The sequence below is a fragment of the Arachis hypogaea genome, chromosome 6 (genome assembly GCF_003086295.3).
Source record: "Arachis hypogaea cultivar Tifrunner chromosome 6, arahy.Tifrunner.gnm2.J5K5, whole genome shotgun sequence".
NCBI classification, from domain to species: Eukaryota; Viridiplantae; Streptophyta; class Magnoliopsida; order Fabales; family Fabaceae; genus Arachis; species Arachis hypogaea.
In genome coordinates, this window is record NC_092041.1 from 40,418,066 (window position 1) to 40,434,842 (window position 16,777).

General features: G+C 46.1%; 51 non-coding genes and 1 pseudogene across 51 annotated transcripts; all 52 read right to left on the reverse strand.

Annotated features, from left to right (window-relative positions):
- Positions 1-109: 109 nt before the first annotated feature.
- Positions 110-228, reverse strand: LOC112700154 (5S ribosomal RNA). The gene has a single exon (XR_003153072.1). It is a non-coding gene; the product is annotated as a 5S ribosomal RNA (ribosomal RNA).
- A 198-nt stretch (positions 229-426) lies between these two features.
- LOC112700167 (5S ribosomal RNA) lies at positions 427-545 on the reverse strand. Its single transcript, XR_003153083.1, has one exon. It is a non-coding gene; the product is annotated as a 5S ribosomal RNA (ribosomal RNA).
- A 193-nt stretch (positions 546-738) lies between these two features.
- On the reverse strand, positions 739-857 carry LOC112700179 (5S ribosomal RNA). The gene has a single exon (XR_003153094.1). It is a non-coding gene; the product is annotated as a 5S ribosomal RNA (ribosomal RNA).
- Positions 858-1,053: 196 nt separating this feature from the next.
- Positions 1,054-1,172, reverse strand: LOC112700190 (5S ribosomal RNA). Its single transcript, XR_003153105.1, has one exon. It is a non-coding gene; the product is annotated as a 5S ribosomal RNA (ribosomal RNA).
- A 195-nt stretch (positions 1,173-1,367) lies between these two features.
- On the reverse strand, positions 1,368-1,486 carry LOC112700202 (5S ribosomal RNA). The gene has a single exon (XR_003153116.1). It is a non-coding gene; the product is annotated as a 5S ribosomal RNA (ribosomal RNA).
- Positions 1,487-1,680: 194 nt separating this feature from the next.
- Positions 1,681-1,799, reverse strand: LOC112700213 (5S ribosomal RNA). Its single transcript, XR_003153127.1, has one exon. It is a non-coding gene; the product is annotated as a 5S ribosomal RNA (ribosomal RNA).
- A 194-nt stretch (positions 1,800-1,993) lies between these two features.
- On the reverse strand, positions 1,994-2,112 carry LOC112700226 (5S ribosomal RNA). Its single transcript, XR_003153139.1, has one exon. It is a non-coding gene; the product is annotated as a 5S ribosomal RNA (ribosomal RNA).
- A 196-nt stretch (positions 2,113-2,308) lies between these two features.
- On the reverse strand, positions 2,309-2,427 carry LOC112700238 (5S ribosomal RNA). Its single transcript, XR_003153150.1, has one exon. It is a non-coding gene; the product is annotated as a 5S ribosomal RNA (ribosomal RNA).
- A 193-nt stretch (positions 2,428-2,620) lies between these two features.
- LOC112700249 (5S ribosomal RNA) lies at positions 2,621-2,739 on the reverse strand. Its single transcript, XR_003153161.1, has one exon. It is a non-coding gene; the product is annotated as a 5S ribosomal RNA (ribosomal RNA).
- A 197-nt stretch (positions 2,740-2,936) lies between these two features.
- LOC112700261 (5S ribosomal RNA) lies at positions 2,937-3,055 on the reverse strand. The gene has a single exon (XR_003153172.1). It is a non-coding gene; the product is annotated as a 5S ribosomal RNA (ribosomal RNA).
- Positions 3,056-3,251: 196 nt separating this feature from the next.
- LOC112700273 (5S ribosomal RNA) lies at positions 3,252-3,370 on the reverse strand. The gene has a single exon (XR_003153183.1). It is a non-coding gene; the product is annotated as a 5S ribosomal RNA (ribosomal RNA).
- Positions 3,371-3,565: 195 nt separating this feature from the next.
- LOC112698801 (5S ribosomal RNA) lies at positions 3,566-3,683 on the reverse strand. Its single transcript, XR_003151938.1, has one exon. It is a non-coding gene; the product is annotated as a 5S ribosomal RNA (ribosomal RNA).
- Positions 3,684-3,874: 191 nt separating this feature from the next.
- LOC112700284 (5S ribosomal RNA) lies at positions 3,875-3,993 on the reverse strand. The gene has a single exon (XR_003153194.1). It is a non-coding gene; the product is annotated as a 5S ribosomal RNA (ribosomal RNA).
- Positions 3,994-4,189: 196 nt separating this feature from the next.
- Positions 4,190-4,308, reverse strand: LOC112700295 (5S ribosomal RNA). Its single transcript, XR_003153205.1, has one exon. It is a non-coding gene; the product is annotated as a 5S ribosomal RNA (ribosomal RNA).
- Positions 4,309-4,505: 197 nt separating this feature from the next.
- Positions 4,506-4,624, reverse strand: LOC112700306 (5S ribosomal RNA). Its single transcript, XR_003153216.1, has one exon. It is a non-coding gene; the product is annotated as a 5S ribosomal RNA (ribosomal RNA).
- A 194-nt stretch (positions 4,625-4,818) lies between these two features.
- LOC112700318 (5S ribosomal RNA) lies at positions 4,819-4,937 on the reverse strand. Its single transcript, XR_003153227.1, has one exon. It is a non-coding gene; the product is annotated as a 5S ribosomal RNA (ribosomal RNA).
- A 194-nt stretch (positions 4,938-5,131) lies between these two features.
- LOC112700330 (5S ribosomal RNA) lies at positions 5,132-5,250 on the reverse strand. The gene has a single exon (XR_003153238.1). It is a non-coding gene; the product is annotated as a 5S ribosomal RNA (ribosomal RNA).
- A 201-nt stretch (positions 5,251-5,451) lies between these two features.
- On the reverse strand, positions 5,452-5,570 carry LOC112700342 (5S ribosomal RNA). The gene has a single exon (XR_003153250.1). It is a non-coding gene; the product is annotated as a 5S ribosomal RNA (ribosomal RNA).
- Positions 5,571-5,769: 199 nt separating this feature from the next.
- LOC112700353 (5S ribosomal RNA) lies at positions 5,770-5,888 on the reverse strand. Its single transcript, XR_003153261.1, has one exon. It is a non-coding gene; the product is annotated as a 5S ribosomal RNA (ribosomal RNA).
- Positions 5,889-6,082: 194 nt separating this feature from the next.
- On the reverse strand, positions 6,083-6,201 carry LOC112700365 (5S ribosomal RNA). Its single transcript, XR_003153272.1, has one exon. It is a non-coding gene; the product is annotated as a 5S ribosomal RNA (ribosomal RNA).
- A 196-nt stretch (positions 6,202-6,397) lies between these two features.
- On the reverse strand, positions 6,398-6,516 carry LOC112700377 (5S ribosomal RNA). Its single transcript, XR_003153282.1, has one exon. It is a non-coding gene; the product is annotated as a 5S ribosomal RNA (ribosomal RNA).
- Positions 6,517-6,710: 194 nt separating this feature from the next.
- LOC112700388 (5S ribosomal RNA) lies at positions 6,711-6,829 on the reverse strand. Its single transcript, XR_003153294.1, has one exon. It is a non-coding gene; the product is annotated as a 5S ribosomal RNA (ribosomal RNA).
- Positions 6,830-7,022: 193 nt separating this feature from the next.
- LOC112700400 (5S ribosomal RNA) lies at positions 7,023-7,141 on the reverse strand. Its single transcript, XR_003153306.1, has one exon. It is a non-coding gene; the product is annotated as a 5S ribosomal RNA (ribosomal RNA).
- A 197-nt stretch (positions 7,142-7,338) lies between these two features.
- On the reverse strand, positions 7,339-7,457 carry LOC112700411 (5S ribosomal RNA). The gene has a single exon (XR_003153318.1). It is a non-coding gene; the product is annotated as a 5S ribosomal RNA (ribosomal RNA).
- A 193-nt stretch (positions 7,458-7,650) lies between these two features.
- LOC112700422 (5S ribosomal RNA) lies at positions 7,651-7,769 on the reverse strand. The gene has a single exon (XR_003153331.1). It is a non-coding gene; the product is annotated as a 5S ribosomal RNA (ribosomal RNA).
- A 196-nt stretch (positions 7,770-7,965) lies between these two features.
- On the reverse strand, positions 7,966-8,084 carry LOC112700434 (5S ribosomal RNA). The gene has a single exon (XR_003153343.1). It is a non-coding gene; the product is annotated as a 5S ribosomal RNA (ribosomal RNA).
- A 194-nt stretch (positions 8,085-8,278) lies between these two features.
- LOC112700445 (5S ribosomal RNA) lies at positions 8,279-8,397 on the reverse strand. Its single transcript, XR_003153354.1, has one exon. It is a non-coding gene; the product is annotated as a 5S ribosomal RNA (ribosomal RNA).
- A 204-nt stretch (positions 8,398-8,601) lies between these two features.
- On the reverse strand, positions 8,602-8,720 carry LOC112700458 (5S ribosomal RNA). The gene has a single exon (XR_003153366.1). It is a non-coding gene; the product is annotated as a 5S ribosomal RNA (ribosomal RNA).
- Positions 8,721-8,912: 192 nt separating this feature from the next.
- LOC112700470 (5S ribosomal RNA) lies at positions 8,913-9,031 on the reverse strand. Its single transcript, XR_003153378.1, has one exon. It is a non-coding gene; the product is annotated as a 5S ribosomal RNA (ribosomal RNA).
- Positions 9,032-9,227: 196 nt separating this feature from the next.
- On the reverse strand, positions 9,228-9,346 carry LOC112700481 (5S ribosomal RNA). The gene has a single exon (XR_003153391.1). It is a non-coding gene; the product is annotated as a 5S ribosomal RNA (ribosomal RNA).
- A 193-nt stretch (positions 9,347-9,539) lies between these two features.
- Positions 9,540-9,658, reverse strand: LOC112700493 (5S ribosomal RNA). The gene has a single exon (XR_003153402.1). It is a non-coding gene; the product is annotated as a 5S ribosomal RNA (ribosomal RNA).
- Positions 9,659-9,850: 192 nt separating this feature from the next.
- Positions 9,851-9,969, reverse strand: LOC112700505 (5S ribosomal RNA). The gene has a single exon (XR_003153413.1). It is a non-coding gene; the product is annotated as a 5S ribosomal RNA (ribosomal RNA).
- A 188-nt stretch (positions 9,970-10,157) lies between these two features.
- LOC112700516 (5S ribosomal RNA) lies at positions 10,158-10,276 on the reverse strand. Its single transcript, XR_003153424.1, has one exon. It is a non-coding gene; the product is annotated as a 5S ribosomal RNA (ribosomal RNA).
- A 194-nt stretch (positions 10,277-10,470) lies between these two features.
- On the reverse strand, positions 10,471-10,588 carry LOC112698904 (5S ribosomal RNA). The gene has a single exon (XR_003152035.1). It is a non-coding gene; the product is annotated as a 5S ribosomal RNA (ribosomal RNA).
- Positions 10,589-11,042: 454 nt separating this feature from the next.
- Positions 11,043-11,161, reverse strand: LOC112700527 (5S ribosomal RNA). Its single transcript, XR_003153435.1, has one exon. It is a non-coding gene; the product is annotated as a 5S ribosomal RNA (ribosomal RNA).
- Positions 11,162-11,354: 193 nt separating this feature from the next.
- LOC112700539 (5S ribosomal RNA) lies at positions 11,355-11,473 on the reverse strand. Its single transcript, XR_003153446.1, has one exon. It is a non-coding gene; the product is annotated as a 5S ribosomal RNA (ribosomal RNA).
- Positions 11,474-11,665: 192 nt separating this feature from the next.
- LOC112698715 (5S ribosomal RNA) lies at positions 11,666-11,783 on the reverse strand. The gene has a single exon (XR_003151857.1). It is a non-coding gene; the product is annotated as a 5S ribosomal RNA (ribosomal RNA).
- A 188-nt stretch (positions 11,784-11,971) lies between these two features.
- Positions 11,972-12,090, reverse strand: LOC112700551 (5S ribosomal RNA). Its single transcript, XR_003153457.1, has one exon. It is a non-coding gene; the product is annotated as a 5S ribosomal RNA (ribosomal RNA).
- A 190-nt stretch (positions 12,091-12,280) lies between these two features.
- On the reverse strand, positions 12,281-12,399 carry LOC112700562 (5S ribosomal RNA). Its single transcript, XR_003153468.1, has one exon. It is a non-coding gene; the product is annotated as a 5S ribosomal RNA (ribosomal RNA).
- A 195-nt stretch (positions 12,400-12,594) lies between these two features.
- Positions 12,595-12,713, reverse strand: LOC112700574 (5S ribosomal RNA). Its single transcript, XR_003153480.1, has one exon. It is a non-coding gene; the product is annotated as a 5S ribosomal RNA (ribosomal RNA).
- Positions 12,714-12,907: 194 nt separating this feature from the next.
- Positions 12,908-13,025, reverse strand: LOC112698803 (5S ribosomal RNA). Its single transcript, XR_003151939.1, has one exon. It is a non-coding gene; the product is annotated as a 5S ribosomal RNA (ribosomal RNA).
- A 202-nt stretch (positions 13,026-13,227) lies between these two features.
- LOC112700586 (5S ribosomal RNA) lies at positions 13,228-13,346 on the reverse strand. The gene has a single exon (XR_003153491.1). It is a non-coding gene; the product is annotated as a 5S ribosomal RNA (ribosomal RNA).
- A 188-nt stretch (positions 13,347-13,534) lies between these two features.
- On the reverse strand, positions 13,535-13,652 carry LOC112698905 (5S ribosomal RNA). The gene has a single exon (XR_003152036.1). It is a non-coding gene; the product is annotated as a 5S ribosomal RNA (ribosomal RNA).
- Positions 13,653-13,833: 181 nt separating this feature from the next.
- On the reverse strand, positions 13,834-13,949 carry LOC112699167 (5S ribosomal RNA). The gene has a single exon (XR_003152284.1). It is a non-coding gene; the product is annotated as a 5S ribosomal RNA (ribosomal RNA).
- A 190-nt stretch (positions 13,950-14,139) lies between these two features.
- Positions 14,140-14,257, reverse strand: LOC112698805 (5S ribosomal RNA). Its single transcript, XR_003151941.1, has one exon. It is a non-coding gene; the product is annotated as a 5S ribosomal RNA (ribosomal RNA).
- A 196-nt stretch (positions 14,258-14,453) lies between these two features.
- LOC112700598 (5S ribosomal RNA) lies at positions 14,454-14,572 on the reverse strand. Its single transcript, XR_003153502.1, has one exon. It is a non-coding gene; the product is annotated as a 5S ribosomal RNA (ribosomal RNA).
- A 192-nt stretch (positions 14,573-14,764) lies between these two features.
- LOC112700609 (5S ribosomal RNA) lies at positions 14,765-14,883 on the reverse strand. Its single transcript, XR_003153515.1, has one exon. It is a non-coding gene; the product is annotated as a 5S ribosomal RNA (ribosomal RNA).
- Positions 14,884-15,075: 192 nt separating this feature from the next.
- Positions 15,076-15,193, reverse strand: LOC112698774 (5S ribosomal RNA). Its single transcript, XR_003151912.1, has one exon. It is a non-coding gene; the product is annotated as a 5S ribosomal RNA (ribosomal RNA).
- Positions 15,194-15,398: 205 nt separating this feature from the next.
- LOC112699158 (5S ribosomal RNA) lies at positions 15,399-15,516 on the reverse strand. Its single transcript, XR_003152275.1, has one exon. It is a non-coding gene; the product is annotated as a 5S ribosomal RNA (ribosomal RNA).
- Positions 15,517-15,707: 191 nt separating this feature from the next.
- Positions 15,708-15,821, reverse strand: LOC112699508 (5S ribosomal RNA; annotated as a pseudogene).
- A 189-nt stretch (positions 15,822-16,010) lies between these two features.
- Positions 16,011-16,128, reverse strand: LOC112698890 (5S ribosomal RNA). Its single transcript, XR_003152022.1, has one exon. It is a non-coding gene; the product is annotated as a 5S ribosomal RNA (ribosomal RNA).
- Positions 16,129-16,307: 179 nt separating this feature from the next.
- Positions 16,308-16,423, reverse strand: LOC112699329 (5S ribosomal RNA). Its single transcript, XR_003152410.1, has one exon. It is a non-coding gene; the product is annotated as a 5S ribosomal RNA (ribosomal RNA).
- Positions 16,424-16,777: the final 354 nt, after the last annotated feature.

Below are 16,777 nucleotides of genomic sequence, written 5' to 3' on the forward strand. Positions count from 1 at the left end.
TGCCTAAAATCAGGTCATTGAGACTCGCTTTAGCTAAACTATTCAAGATAGCGCCGTTTAAAGAACGAGGGTAAGCACGACGTAAAAAAAAAAAAAAAAAAAAAAAAAAGAGGTGCAACACGAGGACTTCCCAGGAGGTCACCCATCCTAGTACTACTCTCGCCCAAGCACGCTTAACTGCGGAGTTCTGATGGGATCCGGTGCATTAGTGCTGGTATGATCGCACCTATTAAAATATGCGCACATAATTATCATATGCATGTCTCGCGACGTAGGGTAAGTCGAGCTGCGAATCCCTGCGGGGCCCGTGCGAGCTTGCCTAAAATCAGGTCATTGAGACTCGCTTTAGCTAAACTATTCAAGATAGCGCCGTTTAAAGAACGAGGGTAAGCACGACGTAAAAAAAAAAAAAAAAAAAAAAAAAAAGAGGTGCAACACGAGGACTTCCCAGGAGGTCACCCATCCTAGTACTACTCTCGCCCAAGCACGCTTAACTGCGGAGTTCTGATGGGATCCGGTGCATTAGTGCTGGTATGATCGCACCTATTAAATATGCGCACATAATTATCATATGCATGTCTCGCGACGTAGGGTAAGTCGAGTGCGAATCCCTGCGGGGCCCGTGCGAGCTTGCCTAAAATCAGGTCATTGAGACTCGCTTTAGCTAAACTATGCAAGATAGCGCCGTTTAAAGAACGAGGGTAAGCACGACGTAAAAAAAAAAAAAAAAAAAAAAAAGAGGTGCAACACGAGGACTTCCCAGGAGGTCACCCATCCTAGTACTACTCTCGCCCAAGCACGCTTAACTGCGGAGTTCTGATGGGATCCGGTGCATTAGTGCTGGTATGATCGCACCTATTAAATATGCGCACATAATTATCATATGCATGTCTCGCGACGTAGGGTAAGTCGAGCTGCGAATCCCTGCGGGGCCCGTGCGAGCTTGCCTAAAATAGGTCATTGAGACTCGCTTTAGCTAAACTATTCAAGATAGCGCCGTTTAAAGAACGAGGGTAAGCACGACGTAAAAAAAAAAAAAAAAAAAAAAAAAAAGAGGTGCAACACGAGGACTTCCCAGGAGGTCACCCATCCTAGTACTACTCTCGCCCAAGCACGCTTAACTGCGGAGTTCTGATGGGATCCGGTGCATTAGTGCTGGTATGATCGCACCTATTAAAATATGCGCACATAATTATCATATGCATGTCTCGCGACGTAGGGTAAGTCGAGCTGCGAATCCCTGCGGGGCCCGTGCGAGCTTGCCTAAAATCAGGTCATTGAGACTCGCTTTAGCTAAACTATTCAAGATAGCGCCGTTTAAAGAACGAGGGTAAGCACGACGTAAAAAAAAAAAAAAAAAAAAAAAAGAGGTGCAACACGAGGACTTCCCAGGAGGTCACCCATCCTAGTACTACTCTCGCCCAAGCACGCTTAACTGCGGAGTTCTGATGGGATCCGGTGCATTAGTGCTGGTATGATCGCACCTATTAAAATATGCGCACATAATTATCATATGCATGTCTCGCGACGTAGGGTAAGTCGAGCTGCGAATCCCTGCGGGGCCCGTGGAGCTTGCCTAAAATCAGGTCATTGAGACTCGCTTTAACTAAACTTCAAGATAGCGCCGTTTAAAGAACGAGGGTAAGCACGACGTAAAAAAAAAAAAAAAAAAAAAAAAAAGAGGTGCAACACGAGGACTTCCCAGGAGGTCACCCATCCTAGTACTACTCTCGCCCAAGCACGCTTAACTGCGGAGTTCTGATGGGATCCGGTGCATTAGTGCTGGTATGATCGCACCTATTAAATATGCGCACATAATTATCATATGCATGTCTCGCGACGTAGGGTAAGTCGAGCTGCGAATCCCTGCGGGGCCCGTGCGAGCTTGCCTAAAATAGGTCATTGAGACTCGCTTTAGCTAAACTATTCAAGATAGCGCCGTTTAAAGAACGAGGGTAAGCACGACGTAAAAAAAAAAAAAAAAAAAAAAAAAGAGGTGCAACACGAGGACTTCCCAGGAGGTCACCCATCCTAGTACTACTCTCGCCCAAGCACGCTTAACTGCGGAGTTCTGATGGGATCCGGTGCATTAGTGCTGGTATGATCGCACCTATTAAAATATGCGCACATAATTATCATATGCATGTCTCGCGACGTAGGGTAAGTCGAGCTGCGAATCCCTGCGGGGCCCGTGCGAGCTTGCCTAAAATCAGGTCATTGAGACTCGCTTTAGCTAAACTATTCAAGATAGCGCCGTTTAAAGAACGAGGGTAAGCACGACGTAAAAAAAAAAAAAAAAAAAAAAAAAGAGGTGCAACACGAGGACTTCCCAGGAGGTCACCCATCCTAGTACTACTCTCGCCCAAGCACGCTTAACTGCGGAGTTCTGATGGGATCCGGTGCATTAGTGCTGGTATGATCGCACCTATTAAAATATGCGCACATAATTATCATATGCATGTCTCGCGACGTAGGGTAAGTCGAGTTGCGAATCCCTGCGGGGCCCGTGCGAGCTTGCCTAAAATCAGGTCATTGAGACTCGCTTTAGCTAAACTTGCAAGATAGCGCCGTTTAAAGAACGAGGGTAAGCACGACGTAAAAAAAAAAAAAAAAAAAAAAAGAGGTGCAACACGAGGACTTCCCAGGAGGTCACCCATCCTAGTACTACTCTCGCCCAAGCACGCTTAACTGCGGAGTTCTGATGGGATCCGGTGCATTAGTGCTGGTATGATCGCACCTATTAAAATATGCGCACATAATTATCATATGCATGTCTCGCGACGTAGGGTAAGTCGAGCTGCGAATCCCTGCGGGGCCCGTGCGAGCTTGCCTAAAATCAGGTCATTGAGACTCGCTTTAGCTAAACTATTCAAGATAGCGCCGTTTAAAGAACGAGGGTAAGCACGACGTAAAAAAAAAAAAAAAAAAAAAAAAAAGAGGTGCAACACGAGGACTTCCCAGGAGGTCACCCATCCTAGTACTACTCTCGCCCAAGCACGCTTAACTGCGGAGTTCTGATGGGATCCGGTGCATTAGTGCTGGTATGATCGCACCTATTAAAATATGCGCACATAATTATCATATGCATGTCTCGCGACGTAGGGTAAGTCGAGTGCGAATCCCTGCGGGGCCCGTGCGAGCTTGCCTAAAATCAGGTCATTGAGACTCGCTTTAGCTAAACTATTCAAGATAGCGCCGTTTAAAGAACGAGGGTAAGCACGACGTAAAAAAAAAAAAAAAAAAAAAAAAAAGAGGTGCAACACGAGGACTTCCCAGGAGGTCACCCATCCTAGTACTACTCTCGCCCAAGCACGCTTAACTGCGGAGTTCTGATGGGATCCGGTGCATTAGTGCTGGTATGATCGCACCTATTAAATATGCGCACATAATTATCATATGCATGTCTCGCGACGTAGGGTAAGTCGAGCTGCGAATCCCTGCGGGGCCCGTGCGAGCTTGCCTAAAATGAGGTCATTGAGACTCGCTTTAGCTAAACTATTCAAGATAGCGCCGTTTAAAGAACGAGGGTAAGCACGACGTAAAAAAAAAAAAAAAAAAAAAAAAAGAGGTGCAACACGAGGACTTCCCAGGAGGTCACCCATCCTAGTACTACTCTCGCCCAAGCACGCTTAACTGCGGAGTTCTGATGGGATCCGGTGATTAGTGCTGGTATGATCGCACCTATTAAAATATGCGCACATAATTATCATATGCATGTCTCGCGACGTAGGGTAAGTCGAGTTGCAAATCCCTGCGGGGCCCGTGGAGCTTGCCTAAAATCAGGTCATTGAGACTCGCTTTAACTAAACTGTGCAAGATAGCGCCGTTTAAAGAACGAGGGTAAGCACGACGTAAAAAAAAAAAAAAAAAAAAAGAGGTGCAACACGAGGACTTCCCAGGAGGTCACCCATCCTAGTACTACTCTCGCCCAAGCACGCTTAACTGCGGAGTTCTGATGGGATCCGGTGCATTAGTGCTGGTATGATCGCACCTATTAAATATGCGCACATAATTATCATATGCATGTCTTGCGACGTAGGGTAAGTCGAGCTGCGAATCCCTGCGGGGCCCGTGCGAGCTTGCCTAAAATGAGGTCATTGAGACTCGCTTTAGCTAAACTATTCAAGATAGCGCCGTTTAAAGAACGAGGGTAAGCACGACGTAAAAAAAAAAAAAAAAAAAAAAAAAAGAGGTGCAACACGAGGACTTCCCAGGAGGTCACCCATCCTAGTACTACTCTCGCCCAAGCACGCTTAACTGCGGAGTTCTGATGGGATCCGGTGCATTAGTGCTGGTATGATCGCACCTATTAAAATATGCGCACATAATTATCATATGCATGTCTCGCGACGTAGGGTAAGTCGAGCTGCGAATCCCTGCGGGGCCCGTGCGAGCTTGCCTAAAATGAGGTCATTGAGACTCGCTTTAGCTAAACTATTCAAGATAGCGCCGTTTAAAGAACGAGGGTAAGCACGACGTAAAAAAAAAAAAAAAAAAAAAAAAAAGAGGTGCAACACGAGGACTTCCCAGGAGGTCACCCATCCTAGTACTACTCTCGCCCAAGCACGCTTAACTGCGGAGTTCTGATGGGATCCGGTGCATTAGTGCTGGTATGATCGCACCTATTAAAATATGCGCACATAATTATCATATGCATGTCTCGCGACGTAGGGTAAGTCGAGTTGCAAATCCCTGCGGGGCCCGTGGGAGCTTGCCTAAAATCAGGTCATTGAGACTCGCTTTAACTAAACTGTGCAAGATAGCGCCGTTTAAAGAACGAGGGTAAGCACGACGTAAAAAAAAAAAAAAAAAAAAAAAGAGGTGCAACACGAGGACTTCCCAGGAGGTCACCCATCCTAGTACTACTCTCGCCCAAGCACGCTTAACTGCGGAGTTCTGATGGGATCCGGTGCATTAGTGCTGGTATGATCGCACCTATTAAATATGCGCACATAATTATCATATGCATGTCTTGCGACGTAGGGTAAGTCGAGCTGCGAATCCCTGCGGGGCCCGTGCGAGCTTGCCTAAAATAGGTCATTGAGACTCGCTTTAGCTAAACTATTCAAGATAGCGCCGTTTAAAGAACGAGGGTAAGCACGACGTAAAAAAAAAAAAAAAAAAAAAAAAAGAGGTGCAACACGAGGACTTCCCAGGAGGTCACCCATCCTAGTACTACTCTCGCCCAAGCACGCTTAACTGCGGAGTTCTGATGGGATCCGGTGCATTAGTGCTGGTATGATCGCACCTATTAAAATATGCGCACATAATTATCATATGCATGTCTCGCGACGTAGGGTAAGTCGAGCTGCGAATCCCTGCGGGGCCCGTGCGAGCTTGCCTAAAATCAGGTCATTGAGACTCGCTTTAGCTAAACTATTCAAGATAGCGCCGTTTAAAGAACGAGGGTAAGCACGACGTAAAAAAAAAAAAAAAAAAAAAAAAAAAAAAGAGGTGCAACACGAGGACTTCCCAGGAGGTCACCCATCCTAGTACTACTCTCGCCCAAGCACGCTTAACTGCGGAGTTCTGATGGGATCCGGTGCATTAGTGCTGGTATGATCGCACCTATTAAAATATGCGCACATAATTATCATATGCATGTCTCGCGACGTAGGGTAAGTCGAGTTGCGAATCCCTGCGGGGCCCGTGCGAGCTTGCCTAAAATCAGGTCATTGAGACTCGCTTTAGCTAAACTATTCAAGATAGCGCCGTTTAAAGAACGAGGGTAAGCACGACGTAAAAAAAAAAAAAAAAAAAAAAAAAAAAGAGGTGCAACACGAGGACTTCCCAGGAGGTCACCCATCCTAGTACTACTCTCGCCCAAGCACGCTTAACTGCGGAGTTCTGATGGGATCCGGTGCATTAGTGCTGGTATGATCGCACCTATTAAAATATGCGCACATAATTATCATATGCATGTCTCGCGACGTAGGGTAAGTCGAGTTGCAAATCCCTGCGGGGCCCGTGGAGCTTGCCTAAAATCAGGTCATTGAGACTCGCTTTAACTAAACTATTCAAGATAGCGCCGTTTAAAGAACGAGGGTAAGCACGACGTAAAAAAAAAAAAAAAAAAAAAAAAGAGGTGCAACACGAGGACTTCCCAGGAGGTCACCCATCCTAGTACTACTCTCGCCCAAGCACGCTTAACTGCGGAGTTCTGATGGGATCCGGTGCATTAGTGCTGGTATGATCGCACCTATTAAAATATGCGCACATAATTATCATATGCATGTCTCGCGACGTAGGGTAAGTCGAGTTGCGAATCCCTGCGGGGCCCGTGCGAGCTTGCCTAAAATAGGTCATTGAGACTCGCTTTAGCTAAACTATTCAAGATAGCGCCGTTTAAAGAACGAGGGTAAGCACGACGTAAAAAAAAAAAAAAAAAAAAAAAAAAGAGGTGCAACACGAGGACTTCCCAGGAGGTCACCCATCCTAGTACTACTCTCGCCCAAGCACGCTTAACTGCGGAGTTCTGATGGGATCCGGTGCATTAGTGCTGGTATGATCGCACCTATTAAAATATGCGCACATAATTATCATATGCATGTCTCGCGACGTAGGGTAAGTCGAGTTGCAATCCCTGCGGGGCCCGTGGAGCTTGCCTAAAATCAGGTCATTGAGACTCGCTTTAGCTAAACTATTCAAGATAGCGCCGTTTAAAGAACGAGGGTAAGCACGACGTAAAAAAAAAAAAAAAAAAAAAAAAAGAGGTGCAACACGAGGACTTCCCAGGAGGTCACCCATCCTAGTACTACTCTCGCCCAAGCACGCTTAACTGCGGAGTTCTGATGGGATCCGGTGCATTAGTGCTGGTATGATCGCACCTATTAAATATGCGCACATAATTATCATATGCATGTCTTGCGACGTAGGGTAAGTCGAGCTGCGAATCCCTGCGGGGCCCGTGCGAGCTTGCCTAAAATAGGTCATTGAGACTCGCTTTAGCTAAACTATTCAAGATAGCGCCGTTTAAAGAACGAGGGTAAGCACGACGTAAAAAAAAAAAAAAAAAAAAAAAAGAGGTGCAACACGAGGACTTCCCAGGAGGTCACCCATCCTAGTACTACTCTCGCCCAAGCACGCTTAACTGCGGAGTTCTGATGGGATCCGGTGCATTAGTGCTGGTATGATCGCACCTATTAAATATGCGCACATAATTATCATATGCATGTCTCGCGACGTAGGGTAAGTCGAGCTGCGAATCCCTGCGGGGCCCGTGCGAGCTTGCCTAAAATAGGTCATTGAGACTCGCTTTAGCTAAACTATTCAAGATAGCGCCGTTTAAAGAACGAGGGTAAGCACGACGTAAAAAAAAAAAAAAAAAAAAAAAAAAAAGAGGTGCAACACGAGGACTTCCCAGGAGGTCACCCATCCTAGTACTACTCTCGCCCAAGCACGCTTAACTGCGGAGTTCTGATGGGATCCGGTGCATTAGTGCTGGTATGATCGCACCTATTAAAATATGCGCACATAATTATCATATGCATGTCTCGCGACGTAGGGTAAGTCGAGTTGCAAATCCCTGCGGGGCCCGTGGAGCTTGCCTAAAATCAGGTCATTGAGACTCGCTTTAACTAAACTGTGCAAGATAGCGCCGTTTAAAGAACGAGGGTAAGCACGACGTAAAAAAAAAAAAAAAAAAAAAAAGAGGTGCAACACGAGGACTTCCCAGGAGGTCACCCATCCTAGTACTACTCTCGCCCAAGCACGCTTAACTGCGGAGTTCTGATGGGATCCGGTGCATTAGTGCTGGTATGATCGCACCTATTAAATATGCGCACATAATTATCATATGCATGTCTGCGACGTAGGGTAAGTCGAGCTGCGAATCCCTGCGGGGCCCGTGCGAGCTTGCCTAAAATAGGTCATTGAGACTCGCTTTAGCTAAACTATTCAAGATAGCGCCGTTTAAAGAACGAGGGTAAGCACGACGTAAAAAAAAAAAAAAAAAAAAAAAAAAAAGAGGTGCAACACGAGGACTTCCCAGGAGGTCACCCATCCTAGTACTACTCTCGCCCAAGCACGCTTAACTGCGGAGTTCTGATGGGATCCGGTGCATTAGTGCTGGTATGATCGCACCTATTAAAATATGCGCACATAATTATCATATGCATGTCTCGCGACGTAGGGTAAGTCGAGTTGCAAATCCCTGCGGGGCCCGTGGGAGCTTGCCTAAAATCAGGTCATTGAGACTCGCTTTAACTAAACTGTGCAAGATAGCGCCGTTTAAAGAACGAGGGTAAGCACGACGTAAAAAAAAAAAAAAAAAAAAAAAGAGGTGCAACACGAGGACTTCCCAGGAGGTCACCCATCCTAGTACTACTCTCGCCCAAGCACGCTTAACTGCGGAGTTCTGATGGGATCCGGTGCATTAGTGCTGGTATGATCGCACCTATTAAATATGCGCACATAATTATCATATGCATGTCTGCGACGTAGGGTAAGTCGAGCTGCGAATCCCTGCGGGGCCCGTGCGAGCTTGCCTAAAATAGGTCATTGAGACTCGCTTTAGCTAAACTATTCAAGATAGCGCCGTTTAAAGAACGAGGGTAAGCACGACGTAAAAAAAAAAAAAAAAAAAAAAAAAAAAAAAAAAAAGAGGTGCAACACGAGGACTTCCCAGGAGGTCACCCATCCTAGTACTACTCTCGCCCAAGCACGCTTAACTGCGGAGTTCTGATGGGATCCGGTGCATTAGTGCTGGTATGATCGCACCTATTAAAATATGCGCACATAATTATCATATGCATGTCTCGCGACGTAGGGTAAGTCGAGTTGCAATCCCTGCGGGGCCCGTGCGAGCTTGCCTAAAATCAGGTCATTGAGACTCGCTTTAGCTAAACTATTCAAGATAGCGCCGTTTAAAGAACGAGGGTAAGCACGACGTAAAAAAAAAAAAAAAAAAAAAAGAGGTGCAACACGAGGACTTCCCAGGAGGTCACCCATCCTAGTACTACTCTCGCCCAAGCACGCTTAACTGCGGAGTTCTGATGGGATCCGGTGCATTAGTGCTGGTATGATCGCACCTATTAAATATGCGCACATAATTATCATATGCATGTCTTGCGACGTAGGGTAAGTCGAGCTGCGAATCCCTGCGGGGCCCGTGCGAGCTTGCCTAAAATGAGGTCATTGAGACTCGCTTTAGCTAAACTATTCAAGATAGCGCCGTTTAAAGAACGAGGGTAAGCACGACGTAAAAAAAAAAAAAAAAAAAAAAAAAAGAGGTGCAACACGAGGACTTCCCAGGAGGTCACCCATCCTAGTACTACTCTCGCCCAAGCACGCTTAACTGCGGAGTTCTGATGGGATCCGGTGCATTAGTGCTGGTATGATCGCACCTATTAAAATATGCGCACATAATTATCATATGCATGTCTCGCGACGTAGGGTAAGTCGAGTGCAAATCCCTGCGGGGCCCGTGGAGCTTGCCTAAAATCAGGTCATTGAGACTCGCTTTAACTAAACTGTCAAGATAGCGCCGTTTAAAGAACGAGGGTAAGCACGACGTAAAAAAAAAAAAAAAAAAAAAAAAAGAGGTGCAACACGAGGACTTCCCAGGAGGTCACCCATCCTAGTACTACTCTCGCCCAAGCACGCTTAACTGCGGAGTTCTGATGGGATCCGGTGCATTAGTGCTGGTATGATCGCACCTATTAAATATGCGCACATAATTATCATATGCATGTCTCGCGACGTAGGGTAAGTCGAGTGCGAATCCCTGCGGGGCCCGTGCGAGCTTGCCTAAAATCAGGTCATTGAGACTCGCTTTAGCTAAACTATTCAAGATAGCGCCGTTTAAAGAACGAGGGTAAGCACGACGTAAAAAAAAAAAAAAAAAAAAAAAGAGGTGCAACACGAGGACTTCCCAGGAGGTCACCCATCCTAGTACTACTCTCGCCCAAGCACGCTTAACTGCGGAGTTCTGATGGGATCCGGTGCATTAGTGCTGGTATGATCGCACCTATTAAATATGCGCACATAATTATCATATGCATGTCTCGCGACGTAGGGTAAGTCGAGTTGCAATCCCTGCGGGGCCCGTGGAGCTTGCCTAAAATCAGGTCATTGAGACTCGCTTTAACTAAACTTCAAGATAGCGCCGTTTAAAGAACGAGGGTAAGCACGACGTAAAAAAAAAAAAAAAAAAAAAAGAGGTGCAACACGAGGACTTCCCAGGAGGTCACCCATCCTAGTACTACTCTCGCCCAAGCACGCTTAACTGCGGAGTTCTGATGGGATCCGGTGCATTAGTGCTGGTATGATCGCACCTATTAAATATGCGCACATAATTATCATATGCATGTCTCGCGACGTAGGGTAAGTCGAGCTGCGAATCCCTGCGGGGCCCGTGCGAGCTTGCCTAAAATGAGGTCATTGAGACTCGCTTTAGCTAAACTATTCAAGATAGCGCCGTTTAAAGAACGAGGGTAAGCACGACGTAAAAAAAAAAAAAAAAAAAAAAAAGAGGTGCAACACGAGGACTTCCCAGGAGGTCACCCATCCTAGTACTACTCTCGCCAAGCACGCTTAACTGCGGAGTTCTGATGGGATCCGGTGCATTAGTGCTGGTATGATCGCACCTATTAAATATGCGCACATAATTATCATATGCATGTCTCGCGACGTAGGGTAAGTCGAGTGCAATCCCTGCGGGGCCCGTGGAGCTTGCCTAAAATAGGTCATTGAGACTCGCTTTACTAAACTTCAAGATAGCGCCGTTTAAAGAACGAGGGTAAGCACGACGTAAAAAAAAAAAAAAAAAAAAATGCAACAGAGATTCCAGAGTCACCCATCCTAGTACTACTCTCGCCCAAGCACGCTTAACTGCGGAGTTCTGGTATGATCCACCTATTAAAATATGCGCACATAATTATCATATGCATGTCTCGCGACGTAGGGTAAGTCGAGTGCAATCCTGCGGGCCGTGGAGCTTGCCTAAAATCAGGTCATTGAGACTCGCTTTAACAAACTGTGCAAGATAGCGCCGTTTAAAGAACGAGGGTAAGCACGACGTAAAAAAAAAAAAAAAAAAAAAAGAGGTGCAACACGAGGACTTCCCAGGAGGTCACCCATCCTAGTACTACTCTCGCCCAAGCACGCTTAACTGCGGAGTTCTGATGGGATCCGGTGCATTAGTGCTGGTATGATCGCACCTATTAAATATGCGCACATAATTATCATATGCATGTCTGCGACGTAGGGTAAGTCGAGCTGCGAATCCCTGCGGGCCCGTGCGAGCTTGCCTAAAATAGGTCATTGAGACTCGCTTTAGCTAAACTATTCAAGATAGCGCCGTTTAAAGAACGAGGGTAAGCACGACGTAAAAAAAAAAAAAAAAAAAAAAAAAAGAGGTGCAACACGAGGACTTCCCAGGAGGTCACCCATCCTAGTACTACTCTCGCCCAAGCACGCTTAACTGCGGAGTTCTGATGGGATCCGGTGCATTAGTGCTGGTATGATCGCACCTATTAAATATGCGCACATAATTATCATATGCATGTCTCGCGACGTAGGGTAAGTCGAGTTGCAAATCCCTGCGGGGCCCGTGGAGCTTGCCTAAAATCAGGTCATTGAGACTCGCTTTAACTAAACTGTGCAAGATAGCGCCGTTTAAAGAACGAGGGTAAGCACGACGTAAAAAAAAAAAAAAAAAAAAAAAGAGGTGCAACACGAGGACTTCCAGGAGGTCACCCATCCTAGTACTACTCTCGCCCAAGCACGCTTAACTGCGGAGTTCTGATGGGATCCGGTGCATTAGTGCTGGTATGATCGCACCTATTAAATATGCGCACATAATTATCATATGCATGTCTGCGACGTAGGGTAAGTCGAGTGCAATCCCTGCGGGGCCCGTGGAGCTTGCCTAAAATCAGGTCATTGAGACTCGCTTTACTAAACTATTCAAGATAGCGCCGTTTAAAGAACGAGGGTAAGCACGACGTAAAAAAAAAAAAAAAAAAAAAAAGAGGTGCAACACGAGGACTTCCCAGGAGGTCACCCATCCTAGTACTACTCTCGCCCAAGCACGCTTAACTGCGGAGTTCTGATGGGATCCGGTGCATTAGTGCTGGTATGATCGCACCTATTAAATATGCGCACATAATTATCATATGCATGTCTCGCGACGTAGGGTAAGTCGAGTTGCAAATCCCTGCGGGGCCCGTGGAGCTTGCCTAAAATCAGGTCATTGAGACTCGCTTTACTAAACTTTCAAGATAGCGCCGTTTAAAGAACGAGGGTAAGCACGACGTAAAAAAAAAAAAAAAAAAAAAAAGAGGTGCAACACGAGGACTTCCCAGGAGGTCACCCATCCTAGTACTACTCTCGCCCAAGCACGCTTAACTGCGGAGTTCTGATGGGATCCGGTGCATTAGTGCTGGTATGATCGCACCTATTAAATATGCGCACATAATTATCATATGCATGTCTGCGACGTAGGGTAAGTCGAGCTGCGAATCCCTGCGGGCCCGTGCGAGCTTGCCTAAAATAGGTCATTGAGACTCGCTTTAGCTAAACTATTCAAGATAGCGCCGTTTAAAGAACGAGGGTAAGCACGACGTAAAAAAAAAAAAAAAAAAAAAAAAAAAAGAGGTGCAACACGAGGACTTCCCAGGAGGTCACCCATCCTAGTACTACTCTCGCCCAAGCACGCTTAACTGCGGAGTTCTGATGGGATCCGGTGCATTAGTGCTGGTATGATCGCACCTATTAAAATATGCGCACATAATTATCATATGCATGTCTCGCGACGTAGGGTAAGTCGAGTGCAAATCCCTGCGGGGCCCGTGGAGCTTGCCTAAAATCAGGTCATTGAGACTCGCTTTAACTAAACTGTCAAGATAGCGCCGTTTAAAGAACGAGGGTAAGCACGACGTAAAAAAAAAAAAAAAAAAAAAAAAAAGAGGTGCAACACGAGGACTTCCCAGGAGGTCACCCATCCTAGTACTACTCTCGCCCAAGCACGCTTAACTGCGGAGTTCTGATGGGATCCGGTGATTAGTGCTGGTATGATCGCACCTATTAAAATATGCGCACATAATTATCATATGCATGTCTCGCGACGTAGGGTAAGTCGAGTTGCAAATCCCTGCGGGGCCCGTGGAGCTTGCCTAAAATCAGGTCATTGAGACTCGCTTTACAAACTGTCAAGATAGCGCCGTTTAAAGAACGAGGGTAAGCACGACGTAAAAAAAAAAAAAAAAAAAAAAAAAAAAAAAAAAAGAGGTGCAACACGAGGACTTCCCAGGAGGTCACCCATCCTAGTACTACTCTCGCCCAAGCACGCTTAACTGCGGAGTTCTGATGGGATCCGGTGCATTAGTGCTGGTATGATCGCACCTATTAAAATATGCGCACATAATTATCATATGCATGTCTCGCGACGTAGGGTAAGTCGAGTGCAAATCCCTGCGGGCCCGTGGAGCTTGCCTAAAATCAGGTCATTGAGACTCGCTTTAACTAAACTGTCAAGATAGCGCCGTTTAAAGAACGAGGGTAAGCACGACGTAAAAAAAAAAAAAAAAAAAAAGAGGTGCAACACGAGGACTTCCCAGGAGGTCACCCATCCTAGTACTACTCTCGCCAAGCACGCTTAACTGCGGAGTTCTGATGGGATCCGGTGCATTAGTGCTGGTATGATCGCACCTATTAAATATGCGCACATAATTATCATATGCATGTCTGCGACGTAGGGTAAGTCGAGTGCAATCCCTGCGGGCCCGTGGAGCTTGCCTAAAATAGTCATTGAGACTCGCTTTACTAAACTATCAAGATAGCGCCGTTAAAGAACGAGGTAAGCACGACGTAAAAAAAAAAAAAAAAAAAAAAAAGGTGCAACACGAGGACTCCAGGAGTCACCCATCCTAGTACTACTCTCGCCCAAGCACGCTTAACTGCGGAGTTCTGATGGGATCCGGTGCATTAGTGCTGGTATGATCGCACCTATTAAATATGCGCACATAATTATCATATGCATGTCTGCGACGTAGGGTAAGTCGAGTGCAATCCCTGCGGGGCCCGTGCGAGCTTGCCTAAAATAGGTCATTGAGACTCGCTTTACTAAACTTCAAGATAGCGCCGTTTAAAGAACGAGGGTAAGCACGACGTAAAAAAAAAAAAAAAAAAAAAAAAAAAGAGGTGCAACACGAGGACTTCCCAGGAGGTCACCCATCCTAGTACTACTCTCGCCCAAGCACGCTTAACTGCGGAGTTCTGATGGGATCCGGTGATTAGTGCTGGTATGATCGCACCTATTAAAATATGCGCACATAATTATCATATGCATGTCTCGCGACGTAGGGTAAGTCGAGTGCAAATCCCTGCGGGGCCCGTGGAGCTTGCCTAAAATCAGGTCATTGAGACTCGCTTTAACAAACTGTGCAAGATAGCGCCGTTTAAAGAACGAGGGTAAGCACGACGTAAAAAAAAAAAAAAAAAAAAAAAAAAAAGAGGTGCAACACGAGGACTTCCCAGGAGGTCACCCATCCTAGTACTACTCTCGCCCAAGCACGCTTAACTGCGGAGTTCTGATGGGATCCGGTGCATTAGTGCTGGTATGATCGCACCTATTAAATATGCGCACATAATTATCATATGCATGTCTCGCGACGTAGGGTAAGTCGAGTGCAATCCCTGCGGGGCCCGTGCGAGCTTGCCTAAAATAGGTCATTGAGACTCGCTTTACTAAACTGTCAAGATAGCGCCGTTTAAAGAACGAGGTAAGCACGACGTAAAAAAAAAAAAAAAAAAAAAAAAAAAAGAGGTGCAACACGAGGACTTCCCAGGAGGTCACCCATCCTAGTACTACTCTCGCCCAAGCACGCTTAACTGCGGAGTTCTGATGGGATCCGGTGCATTAGTGCTGGTATGATCGCACCTATTAAAATATGCGCACATAATTATCATATGCATGTCTGCGACGTAGGGTAAGTCGAGCTGCGAATCCCTGCGGGGCCCGTGCGAGCTTGCCTAAAATGAGGTCATTGAGACTCGCTTTAGCTAAACTATTCAAGATAGCGCCGTTTAAAGAACGAGGGTAAGCACGACGTAAAAAAAAAAAAAAAAAAAAAAAAGGTGCAACACGAGGACTTCCAGGAGGTCACCCATCCTAGTACTACTCTCGCCCAAGCACGCTTAACTGCGGAGTTCTGATGGGATCCGGTGCATTAGTGCTGGTATGATCGCACCTATTAAAATATGCGCACATAATTATCATATGCATGTCTCGCGACGTAGGGTAAGTCGAGTGCAATCCCTGCGGGGCCCGTGGAGCTTGCCTAAAATAGGTCATTGAGACTCGCTTTAGCTAAACTATTCAAGATAGCGCCGTTTAAAGAACGAGGGTAAGCACGACGTAAAAAAAAAAAAAAAAAAAAAAAAAAAAAAAAAAAAAAAGAGTGCAACACGAGGACTTCCCAGGAGGTCACCCATCCTAGTACTACTCTCGCCCAAGCACGCTTAACTGCGGAGTTCTGATGGGATCGGTGAATTAGTGCTGGTATGATCGCACCTATTAAAATATGCGCACATAATTATCATATGCATGTCTCGCGACGTAGGGTAAGTCGAGTTGCAATCCCTGCGGGCCCGTGGAGCTTGCCTAAAATCAGGTCATTGAGACTCGCTTTAACAAACTGTGCAAGATAGCGCCGTTTAAAGAACGAGGGTAAGCACGACGTAAAAAAAAAAAAAAAAAAAAAAAAGAGGTGCAACACGAGGACTTCCCAGGAGGTCACCCATCCTAGTACTACTCTCGCCCAAGCACGCTAACGCGGATTCTGATGGATCGGTGCATTAGTGCTGGTATGATCGCACCTATTAAATATGCGCACATAATTATCATATGCATGTCTCGCGACGTAGGGTAAGTCGAGTTGCAATCCCTGCGGGCCCGTGGAGCTTGCCTAAAATCAGGTCATGAGACTCGCTTTAACTAAACTGTGCAAGATAGCGCCGTTTAAGAACGAGGTAAGCACGACGTAAAAAAAAAAAAAAAAAAAAAAAAAGAGGTGCAACACGAGGACTTCCCAGGAGGTCACCCATCCTAGTACTACTCTCGCCCAAGCACGCTTAACTGCGGAGTTCTGATGGGATCCGGTGCATTATGCTGGTATGATCGCACCTATTAAATATGCGCACATAATTATCATATGCATGTCTCGCGACGTAGGGTAAGTCGAGTGCAATCCTGCGGGCCCGTGGACTTGCCTAAAATAGGTCATTGAGACTCGCTTTACAAACTATCAAGATAGCGCCGTTTAAAGAACGAGGGTAAGCACGACGTAAAAAAAAAAAAAAAAAAAAGAGTGCAACACGAGGACTCCCAGGAGGTCACCCATCCTAGTACTACTCTCGCCCAAGCACGCTTAACTGCGGAGTTCTGATGGATCCGGTGCATTAGTGCGGTATGATCGCACCTATTATAATATGCGCACATAATTATCATATGCATGTCTTGCGACGTAGGGTAAGGAGCTGCAATCCTGCGGGGCCGTGCGAGCTTCTAAAAAGTCATGGACCGCTTAGCTAAATATTCAAGATACACCGTTTAAAGAACGAGGGAAGCACGAGTAAAAAAAAAAAAAAAAAAAAAAAAAAAGGTGCAACACAGGACTTCCCAGGAGGTCACCCATCCTAGTACTACTCTCGCCCAACCCGTTAACTGCGAGTCTGATGGGATCCGGTGCATTAGTGCTGTATGATCGACCTATTATAATATGCGCCACATAATTAATCGATATGCTGCTCATTGCGACGTAGAGGTCACCTCCTA